Consider the following 12,521-nt stretch of genomic DNA (forward strand, 5'->3'; position numbering starts at 1 on the left):
TATCTTTACATCAAATCTTACAAACCACTCACAAATTCTGAAACATAACTATTGTGGAATATGGAATTCCGAAGAGACAAATATTTTTCAGGAAAAAAAAAAGTTAATTTTATTAATGATGTTGTTTATAATGGTTTCTTCCCATATTTTAGCACTGTAAATTGTAAAACTTATCATTTTTAATTAATTACTTAATCAAGATTTTGGCGTATCTAATAAAATGGTTATAAAGTAACTAAACGCATGGTTGATAGTTAATTTTGTTAAAGAAAGTTTTTTGATGGTTTAGGAAAAGGGAGGTGATTCTTCCACGACTCCTTTTAATCCATCCACGGAAAATATAATCTAATGACAATTATGCACCTCATTTAAATAAAGAGATATTGCACCAGTTGTTTAGAAAGATCATAGGGATTTGTTTCCAAATTACACTACGCTCGTTCCTCCTCGACGCTGCAATCTGCAATCGTTGCTACTTCCTCCTTGGATCTATCTTCAAAACGGAAGTAAAATTCGGTAAAAAAACAAGAGCCTTAAATAAAAGACATAAGAAAACTTGTTAATGAGACTAATGTTGTTATTCAATCGTGCATGAAGCTTAGTCAAACTATGACCGACTTTCCGTGCCTTTGACTTTCGGTTAGGTACCCTTCAGCTTGAAGGGTCCTTTGGTATCTTTCATAGTAGATCATAGGCAATGAAGCAATCGAAATTGGATTACCCCTTCTTGATTTCATGATTTTCGTGATCTCAATGTCGAGTTTTTCGAGTGAGCTGGGTGAAAATGCAGCTTCATCATCAACCGTAATTTCATTGTTGAATTGGTGTATAGATTTGGAGTGTAAAAACTTACATTTATTGTCGTGTTTACAATAACATTTACTGAAATAATGACAAATTTTTGTGGGTAGTACGTCTCTTCTACCTCTGATACTAAAATTACCATATGGGGAATAACAATTTTCTGTAAAACTTGTGATTTCTCAATTAAAAGGTTTGAATTGCTCCCCTAAACCTATAAAATGATCATGATTTTGATACCTACAATCATCGAGAACCATGTTTGGATAGTGTAATGGTGAATCCCAATGAGGGGTTGGGGATGGGATTTGTAGAGTTGGTGGAGCCGAAAAGGGTCTTTGTGAATGCAATATTGGCCTAATGGGTTGAATTGGAGTGAAGCTGACATGGGAGGTGAAAGAGGTGGTTTTGTGATTAATTTTAGTTCGATTTTGGCTTTTTGAACTAGGTTTTGGATTAAATTGTCAGGACAATATGCCAGGCGAATCATTTCTCTGCATGATCAAGTAAGTATATGTACGTAACCGATTATTTTTCGGGTGATGGTCTTTGATTATGTTTCTATAATTTTCTATCGTACACAATTTTTGGAGCTTCGAAAGCTTCCATTTTCACATGGTAGGAATAGCGGATTCATCAAACAAAATGAGTTTGACATAATTGTCAATATATAAATGACAAAATTGCAAAAATGGTCCCTGTGGTATGCAAAATTTTGGGGTTTTAATCCAAACAGTGACTTTTTTGGTTTCGTAGTCCTTTTGGAGTGGTTTGTATGTGAAAATGGTCTCTCAGAAAATTGAAATGACTATAATACCCTTGGGGTATTTATTTTTCATTTTTCTTTCATTTTTTTTAATTTAATATTTATTTATTTATTTTAACAATTAAAAAATAATAGAGGACCCACCTCTCTCTCTCTCTCTCAAATAATGTTTGATTGAAAAAGTCAAAATGTTTCTCCTCCCTTCAATCTCCTTCAATATTCGAATCCTAATAAAAACCAAATAATTGCTTTGCCATCGTCACCATCACCTACGATCGAATATCATTGCCTATGGTCCACCTTTGCAAAAGCCCTCTTCAACCACCATTATTGGTCTAATAGGTACAAAATTGTTGCAGGGGGAAAAGAGGCTTAGTTCGTTACCAATAGAGAAGGAGAAAAGAGGGATTAGACTCTTCGTCGGAGGTCCCATGGCGGCGGCGTATTCCAGCGAGAGGCAAGATGAAGGAGAGGGTGAGGAAGAAGTTAAGGCGAATCAAGGAGTTGGGTTAGATTTTGTATTTAGATCGAACAGTCAACATCAAAAGACTTTAGATCCTCCTCGGCGGCTTCCCAATTGATGTTTGATGGAACTCATTGCCAGTATACCAAGCTTCATCGACGGTGAACACACACACACACACCACCTATTCGACCAAATGCCTCATTAACTCTTCTTCACTTTCATTTTGATTGGCTATGGATGTAAGCTTGTCGATGTAGCTACTGTGTTGAGCCTCTCAACTCAACAAGTGACACGCGATGTGGGTGGGGTGGACTTGGTGTAGTCTCTGCTTTAAAGAAACCCAGTGATGGTATCCACCTGGTGCATCTCGATTCCGGTAACAACGAGATGAAAGAAAAAAATCATGGGAAAGAAATTTATATGTACATGTAAAAGAAAACAGATCTAAATCTTTGTATTTTGTTAGGAAGTTTTGAAAATTTAAACAAACTCTTTTCCTCTTCCTTAATTTGTTAGATTGTAATCGGTAACCATTGGAAAGCTCTCAATTTGAGCACTTCATTTGCAAACAATAGGAGGTGTGGATGTGGTTTGCGTTTTTGATTTACAGTACTGCTCCAATGGAGTTTCAATGTTTTCTAGATTTGATTTGTGTTTCGTGTGATTCTCATTTGTCAGTGATAGGAGCGACTTTTTCTTTATGCATCCCCAACAGCAATAAGAAAGTTGAACTCATGTGTTTCTTGATTTGAAATTAGTTAATTTTATTTTAGTAATCATGTTGACGATGTGTGTGTGGTTTTACTGTGTATTTTTCGTTGCAGGATAGAGAGAGAAAGAGAGAGAGAGAGAGAGACTTTTCTTAATTTTTTAATTATAAAAATAGATAAAAAAATGAAAGAAAAATGAAAAAGAAATACCTCAAGGGTATTTTAGTCTTTTCAATTTTCCGAGGGACCAAAACTACAAGCAAACTAGCTCATAAGGACCACCGATCAAAAAAAAATCGAAGTTTTGATTAAAACCTCAAAAAAATGCATACCACAAGGACCAATTTTGCAATTTTGTCTATATAAATTTTGAAGCTTGACCAATAATTTTTGAAACAAAGATTAAGATTTCTCCATAGGGTTATAATTGTCGACCTGCAATATTTCCGGTGGAAGCATCAAAATGTTTCGTGGTTATATCATCTCCCTTAAGAAAATTTCACTTTCGAGACGTCTAGGGGTCGGTTAGTATAAATAATGATTTATTATGCACACATCATGGATGACATCATATGGTTACATATGAGATATGACAGTTGTTTAGAAAGCCAAAGTGTGGGTTTTTTTTTTTTTTTTTTTTTTCTCTTTTTTTGAATGGGTCAATGACCCGTCTCATTTAACTTAGTGAACACGTTCGTCAAGGTCAAATTTGTAAATTTACATAACCCATTTGTATCTTCCATTTTCCAATAAAACAAAAGACATTTAAATGTGCTTGGTGAAATTCTTTTAGTTTTTTTTTTTGATAAAAAATGAAAAAAATAAGTTTTTATTTTTAGTTTTAGTATAAATTTTAGAAAATTCGTTTGTTTATAATTTTTGAGTTTTTGTTTTCCGTTCCAAAAAGTTGAAAAACGTGTTTGATTTTGTATATTTTCTATCGATTATATTTTTATTTTAAATAAGGTTTAAATTGATTTTGGAAAATAAACTATTAAAATAAATTTAAGTTCCAAAAAAACTCAAAAAATGGTTATACAAAGGTAATGAACTACGAATTTTTGTTTTTATACGCATGCTACACTCCGATTTATATTTTTTACACATATTTTAAATTATGTTATAAATTTGGATTAAACTTTAAATTTTGTTACTGACATGATCCAACCGTTTTTAATTTACAAACCGTCCCAAATTTAATTGTTTTTATTATTATTATTTTTACAAATTTATATTTTTATAATTTTTCAAAAATGTTTACAACTTTCTTTTAAAACTTATTACAAATATTTTTTACAATTCTTATAAGAACACCATATGTATGTATCATGACATTCTAAATGAATGGGGTATAATTAGGGTGGGTGTGAGGTAACTAAGGGTAGGTGTGGGTGGGGTGTGCAAGGGCGTGTAGGTTTTGAGTATGGATGAGTATGGGTTATGGATGAGTATAGGTTAAGGTTTTGAGTATGGATGAGTATGGGTTATGGATGTGTATAGGTTATGGATGAGGTTGGGTATACTTATGTGTTAAAGTGGATGAGTATGGGTGAGAATGTGTATATGTGTGTTTATATTTTAGAAACTAAAGAATGAATATAGATAAAATTGCAAGAATGGTCCTTGTGTATGTGAAAACTAATAAGTTTGGTCCAAAAAAGTTTGGACTCGTAAGGGTGGTCTAATAGTTTGGTTTTATTGTGAGTTTTGTCTAATGGCTTAACAGTCATTACATGATCCAGTTAATTCCCCATCCCCCCCCCCACCCCACATGAGGGTATTTTAGTCCATCCATTCATGTAATGTTCCCGCTAAAGATCAAAAAAGCAGTTTGTGTCCTCATTATTCGATCATCGTTAACTAAGATCAACAAAAACCTAGATGCAGATTCTGCTCTGTGAGTTGCGATTTTTAGAGATTAATGATGGATGAACATACCAATGTGGTACGTAAGGTTGTCAAACAAACCCTTCAACCCCAAGGCTGCTTATGTTACATAATTTTCCCTCTTTTCCTCTGTTGATTACTTGATTTCTTTGAAACAACTCCAACTGAGGTCGGTTTTTTCTTGTTTTGAAGATGGACACCCAACATCGTTGACCATTAAGTTATACCATGGAGGTGAGTTCACCAAGTACCCCGATGTCCGCTACATCGAAGGAAGTGTGAATTATGTTGATATAGTGGATATAGAAGAGTTTCCAGTTCATGAGCTCGACGCAATCATGAGAGGGTTAAGATACGGGGTTCCTCCTATTATATACTGTCATTTCCTTGTGCCTGGTAGAGACTTCCACTTTGGTCTTTGCCCTCTAGGAAATGATGAAGATGGTTTTAACTTTGCTCAATATGTGAGTGAGCACAAATTCATGAAGGTATACACATAACATGGTAAGACAAGACTACTCACATGTTTCTTGAATCCTAAACCTATTATGAATGTTACCCTTGTATAGTTAGATGATATTCCTTAGGGTGTGCAACACACTGATGAAGCTCTTGATGAGCAATCAGATAAAGCACCTATGATGCCTACCCCTACTGATATTTTATCACATGAGTATAAAAGGAGAAGGGTTAGGAGGAAGGATGGAGGGATGACATCTTGTAGTAAGAAATAATGCTTAGATGATATTGGTGAGAATGAGCAAATAGCCAAAGACTTTGTTGAGGTGGATACTGATTTTGATCTTGGATTGTATCAACAAAAAAGCAATGTTGACAAAGAAGTTCTCAGTTTTCAGAATGTGGATGAAGTCAATGAACCTCATGTGAATGAAGTAAATGAACCTCACATGGATGAGGTCAATGAACCCCATGTAAATGATTGGAGTGCACCTCAGATGAGTGAAGTGGACCAACCTCAGATGAATGACTTTTGGGATTTGACTTTCAAATCGATGCTTGTGTCCAAGATGTAAGCGAAGATGATTTTCAATCTAACATGGATAGTAGTGGAAAACACAATGTAGATGAGATTGAAAGTGAAGAAGGAAGTGAAAGCATGTGGTGGGTGATTAAAAAAAAGTAATATGAAGTTCTAAGAGACTATATCCTTGAGTTGCATTTAACCAATCATGATACCACAGTCAAATTAGAACTTAGAGATGTTTCAGAACCCACTATGCTCGATTACACTTCAAGATGTTTCAAAGGAATTTATGTTTGTTTATGGGGATGAAGAAGGGATTCAAAGCTTGTTTAAGAGATTTCTTCGGATTAGATGTAGCTCATATGAAAGGTCCTTATCCATGCCAAATCTTAACTGCAGTTGGATTAGATTCTAACAATTGAATATACCCACTTGTATATTCCATTGTAAAGACTAAAACCTATCAAATTTGGAAGTGGTTCCTTGAATGTCTTGGAGAAGAATTTGATCTAAATGATATGTCCAACTTCACTTTTGTTAGTGACAGACAAAAGGTAAGGGTTATATGACAACTCTGTTGGATTAGTGTCTAAGCCCATAACTATATTTGGTAAGTACTTGACCCGGTTGTGCATGGTCCTTTTGGGTTGCCTTCACCAAAGCAACATGATAGGATGATTTATGAATAAAGAGGTTATTATGATTTATTAATATGTTATATGAATAATATATTAAAAGAGAAATCATATAGTTTAATTAATAATAGACAAGAATTAAATAAGAATTAATTTTGTGGCTAAAAGAGATTAATTAAATAAAGGGGATTGCAACTGTCAATTGTGTGATAGTTGATTTGATTTAAGGGGTGGACGAAAGTTAGAGTGGGAGCCCATCTAATTTCGTCCAAGGCCTTTGTTCTAAAAGATTCTTTGGACTGCTTAAGGCCTAAGCTATCCAATTAGGGTTTTGAATGAAACCCTAACATCACAAGTATAAATAGACCCCTAAGGCTTCAGAAATCGGGTAACCCTACTTCTAAGAGTACCAGAGCCGACTTCACGAGCTTCCAACCTCTCTCCAAGATCATCCTCTTGCTTGTGGTGTTTGTAAGCCATTAGAGGAGTGACACTTGTGACTCTAAGCTCCAAGGACAAGAAGATTCAAGCTTTGAAGAAGAGGTAATCATCTAGATCTATTTTGTTATGTCAATTTCAAATTATATACACTAGATCTAGGGATTACAAGTATTGGGTGAATTGAATGTACAATAGAGAAACCTAGATCCAAGCATTAGGGTTTGCATGAGCACATAGGATGTTCTTTTGCCTCAAACCCATTAGTGGTATCAGAGCTTTGTTTGGTTTCTATTGTATTTGATGCTTTGTGTTTCATTCTTGCTTGAAAACTGAGTTTTTGGGTCTTCTGCCTGGCGGACTCGGCAAGTCCCAATGTGGGCTCGACGAGTAGGATGAACTAGACGAGTCCATTAGGGGACTCGGCGAGTCGGAGCGTCGATAGAGGGATTTTCGGGATTTCTTGCTGTTTTGCTTAAGGATAATTGAAAAAATTGTTTTTGACTAATAAAATCTGAATTTTATTGCTGTTATATGTTTATCCTTTCCAAATTAAAAGATAATTGTCAATTTTTTGAATAATAAATTCTTTATATGATAATATTTTGATTATTTAAATTAATTGTTGAATTATCTTGTGAATAAAATTGATTAGGTCAAATTTAGATAATCATTAAATTAAATGTTCAATTTTAAATTATTTGCTATTTGATCCTATGTGTTTTGAATAAGTTCAAAGCTTGCCCTCAAGTTTTGAAATTTAAATTCTTGATTAAAAGTTTAATTTGAACTATTTAAATTTCAAACCCAAGAATTTTTACAAGTTAAAATTCAACCTTATAGTTTATAATATTATAAGATTAATATATATATATATATATATATATATATATATATATATATATATATATATATATATATATATATATATATATATGGTAACTTAAATGCTAGTCTTACCATTAGTAGGCCTCATTCACAAAGCCGATCTATAGGGGGGGCATAAGGTTATGGCCTATAAAATGGTTGTTTAATGGGTGTCCACTCTCACCCACCGTTTCCTTTATTGGTGGAGGGTCGTTAGCCGAACGGGTAGGATAGGGCAACTCATTCCTCTTAAAAGCATAATGAATTAATAAAGTAACTAAATGTTTTTTACAAAATTCCCAATCATAGTTACTTTAGGCAAAAGTGAATTAATGCAATTCCATGAAATTACACTTTGTACCCTTGCTAAGACGTTAGTGGAGCGTGTGTGGTTAATCGGCACACTAATTGGGTTCTAAGTAAAGGTGACAAAGGGTGACTCATTATTTGTCATAGTTCGATGGAGCATGTGTGGTTAACCGACACATCGAATAGGTGACTGTAACGATGAGGGCGCCATGTACATTTGCATGGTTATTCACACCCGCTTTGTGATCCTCGACATCCCAGTCACAAACTTGAGGGGCATATCGAGATTTAAACATGCCATTGAAAAGTTAAGTGAATCTTAAAAGATCTAGGAGTTTTCAATACATTTAAAACTTAATCTCTTTTTCGTTTTTCATGGTGGAGAATTAGTGAATCGTCATTCACTTACCTTCAAATTATTTAATTGTTAGATTACGGCATCCCTCTTCTAATTTGTAAATAATGTTGTTGGATCCTAGCCCTAATTTCTCATTTGGGTGTTTAATTGGGGATTCATTTCTAATCAAACTTTGTTCTTTTTCCTTTTCAGATGTTGAACGTCAACAACAACGCTTGCGGCTCAAATTTATCCGGTTCATTCTCACTCATGAACTTGCGTGGGAGAGTGATCTTTTACGGGTCCAATTTCAATGGTTGGATCCACAACATTCGAATGGCCACTCGTTACGAGGACAAAGAGTATGTCCTTGATGAGAAGCTAAAGGAAATCAACATCAACACTGCCTCTGCTGAAGAGATCGCGGCCTTTGAGGCCCATGAACGTGATGCTACGAAAGTCCATTGTATCATGCTGGCGACTATGACTACAGAACTCCAGAAGTCCTATGAGGACATGTATCCCTATGAAATGATGTATCCCTATTAAATGCATCAAGACTTGTTGGACCGGTACCACTAGGGCGCTAGGCAAGAAAGGTACGAGATCATCACTTCGATGATCACTACCAGAATGGGTAATGGAGAGTCCCTTATCGCTCATCTGCAAAAGATGCAGAGATATGTTGATCGCCTGCTAAAGTTGAATGTTAACTTTGATGAAGAGCTGGCAATTGACATCATCCTTCACTCCTTGCCTCCCTGCTACAACCAGTTCTGCATGACCTACCACATGAATAAGGAAGAGGTCACTTTGAGTAAGCTTCAAGGCTTGTTAAGGACTGTTGAGAGCAATCTCAAAGATAACTCTGTTGCATCAACTCCTACTCCTGCTGGTTCCTCTGTCTTGGAAATTGGGAAAGGGAAGGGTAAGAAGAGGAAGACTCCCTTAAAGATCCACCATAAGGGAAAGTCCCAAGATGGTACCTCTTCTAGTGGAACCAAAGTTGGTTATGCTAAACCCAACTCAAACCCCAAGGAGGCAGAGTGCCACCACTGCCACAAGATAGGGCATTGGAAACGAAGTTGATTAGAATATTTGTAAGCAATCAAGGATGGGAAGATCAAGCCATCCTACGCAGGTATTTACACTATTAAATCTAATGATTCATCACATGCCATTTCTTGGGTACTTGATACAGGATGTGGTTTTCACATTTGTTCTGATTTGCAGGGCCTAAGAAGAGATAGGGATGTGGAGCATGGGAAGATAAATTTGATCATGGGGAATAGAAGATCCTCGCCTGTCACCAAGATCGCAGTTTACTCTTTAATGATCAGTAGTGGATTAGGATTAGATTTAAATAAGTGTTGCTATTCGCCAGATATGGCAAGAAACATCATTTCATTTCATGGTTTATATAGAAAAGGTTTTATATATTCATTTGATAATGAAAAGGGTTCTAGTAATGCTTATCTTAATGGCATCTTTTATTTTGAAGCATTGCCTTGTAATGGAATATTTGAAACTGTGATGGTTGTAGATAACTTAGGAAACGATGTGTTATCTATTGATTCATCCAATGGTTTGGATAAAGCATGCCTGTGGCATTGTCGTCTTGGACATGTCAACAAGAAACGTATAGCCTAACTCCAAAAGGATGGAGTGTTGGAGTCATTCGATCTTAGGGACGATGACGTGTGCGAGTCTTGTTTACTTGGGAAGATGACCAAGTCACCTTTCATTGGCACTTGTGAAAGGGGTGAGGTTTTGTTGGATCTCATACATACCGATGTGTGTGGGCCCTTTAGATCCACCACAAGGGATGCGAGCCGCTTCTATGTGACTTTTACCGATGATTATAACATATATGGGTATATCTACTTAATCAGGCACAAGTCAGAAACTTTTGAAAAGTTCAAAGAGTTTAAAAAATAAGTGGAGAATCAATTGGGAAGGAAAATCAAGTTGCTTCGATCTGATCGAGGTGGAGAGTACCTAAGTCTTGAATTCTACAACTACCTCAAGGAATGCGGAATCATTTCGCAATTGACGCCACTTAGGACACCGCAATTGAATGGTATGGCTGAGAGGCGTAATCGAACCTTTCTAGACATGGTTCATTCAATGATGAGTTGTGCGTTGCTACCTATCTCATTATGGGGGTATGCCTTAGAGACTGCCACCCATATCCTTAACTTAGTCCCTACGAAGAAGGTTGCCAAAACACCTCACAAGATGTGGACAGGGAAAGCTCCCTCATTGGCACACATCAAAGTTTGGGGTTGCGAGGCTTTCGTAAGATGAGAGACTCACAAAAATCTCAAACCTCGTAGTGAGTGGTGTATTTTCATCGGCTACCCGCATAAGTCCTTTGGATATCTCTTCTATAGACCAAGTGACAATGTTGTCTTCGTCGAAAGGAGAGGGGTTTTCCGTGAGCGAGAACTCATAAGCCAAGGGGATAGTAGGAGGCAAATCGATCTTGAAGAGATTCAAGGGTCGAGTAATGAAGGAACCTCCAATGCTGGCGCTCAACCCGGGGAGGAAACTCTGGTTGAACCGATTGACGAGTCCTTACCTCTTAGACGTTCCGAAAGAGTTAGGGTTCAACCCCAATTTTAAGGTTTTCATATTACTACAGAAGGGGATATGTTCATTAGTGATAGTACACTAGTGAATTTGGATAAACCTAACAGCTATAAGGAAGCCATGGCACGCCCGGAGTCTGCAAAGTGGAAAGAGGCGATGGACAGCGAGATTCCGTCCATGTATGAAAACCAAGTTTGGAATTTGGTTGACAATGTACCAGGTCGTAAGATGGTCGGGTGCAAATGGATCTTCAAGAAGAAGATTGACATGAATGGGAATGGGCACACCTATAAGGCACGATTACTCGCGAAGGGTTTCACTCAAACTCCCATAGTTGACTGTGATGAAACCTTCTCACCAGTTGCGAAGATAAAGTCTATTAGGGTGATGCTGGCCATTGCTGCATTTCATGACTATGAAATATGGCAGATGGATGTCAAAACCGCTTTCCTTAATGGAAAGTTAGCTGAGGATGTTTACATGGCTCAACCAGAGGGTTTTGTCAATGCAAAGCATCCCGATAGAGTGTGGAAGCTTGAGAAGTCCATTTATGGACTGAAACAAGCGTCTCGCAGATGGAATCGTTGTTTCGATGAGAAAGTGAAATAGTTTGGTTTTCTATGAAGCGATGATGAGTCATGTGTATATGTCAAAGACAGTGGGAGTATAGTGAGCTTCCTCGTATTATATGTCGATGACATACTACTCATAGGAAACTACATCCCGACGATGCAGGAAGTCAATTCCTGGCTCGGGAAGTGCTTCGCTATGAAGGACCTCGGAGAGGCAGCCTATATTCTAGGAATAAGGATAGTGAGAAACATAAGTAAAAGGCTAATAGGACTTAGTCAGAATACTTACTTGGACAAGGTACTAAAACGTTTTAGTATGGAGAATTCAAAGAAGGGAGAGTTACCAATCCAAAGTAATGCCAAGTTGAGTAAGACTAAAAGCCCGAGTACCGAAGTCGAGATAACAAAAATGAGTCGAGTACCATACGCTTCCGCAGTTGGCTCGGTTATGTATGCTATGACTTGTACTCGCCCTGATGTGACCTTCTCTTTGATCATGGTCAGTAGATATCAAGGGAACCCTAGCAAAGCGCATTGGACCGTAGTAAAGAATATTCTTAAGTACCTTCGGAGGACCAAGGAATGGTTTCTAGTCCTCGGTGGGAGTGATGACTTAAGGGTGCGAGGGTACAGTGACGCCAGTTTTCAGACCGACAGGGATAACTACTATTCGCAGTCAGGCTGGGTCTTTACCCTTAATGGAGGAGCAGTGAATTGGAAAAGTTCCAAGCAGGAGACTGTAGCCGATTCAACGTGTGAATCAGAGTGTATAGCGGCGAGCGAAGCGTCAAAGGAGGTGATATGTTTGAAGAATTTCATTGGAGACTTTGGATTTGTGCCAGCCATAAAGGATCCTATGGAAATTTTCTGTGATAATGAAGGAGTGGTTGCCTTAACCAAGGAACCGAGGGATCATGGTAGATCTCGGCATATCGACAGAAAATATCACTTTATTCGACATTGGGTGGAAGAAGGACTCCTCATAGTGAAGATGGTATCATCGGAGGATAACCCAGTAGATCCGCTTACGAAGGGATTGTGTAGGGTTAAGCACTTACAGAACGCTAGGAGCATCGGGCTGAAGGACGATATTAGTTTAGATTAGATAGTTTAGAAATGTGTAATAGATTAATTGTAATTAACATTCGATGATTAA

The 12,521-nt window shown here is 37.0% G+C and overlaps 1 pseudogene; it reads right to left on the bottom strand.

The window, feature by feature from the left end:
• Positions 1-495: 495 nt before the first annotated feature.
• On the bottom strand, positions 496-1,410 carry LOC145051036 (zinc finger CCCH domain-containing protein 18-like; annotated as a pseudogene).
• Positions 1,411-12,521: the final 11,111 nt, after the last annotated feature.

Source organism: Lactuca serriola, chromosome 5, assembly GCF_051521515.1.
Source record: "Lactuca serriola cultivar US96UC23 chromosome 5, Lser_US96UC23_V15, whole genome shotgun sequence".
In the NCBI taxonomy this organism is placed as follows: domain Eukaryota; kingdom Viridiplantae; phylum Streptophyta; class Magnoliopsida; order Asterales; family Asteraceae; genus Lactuca; species Lactuca serriola.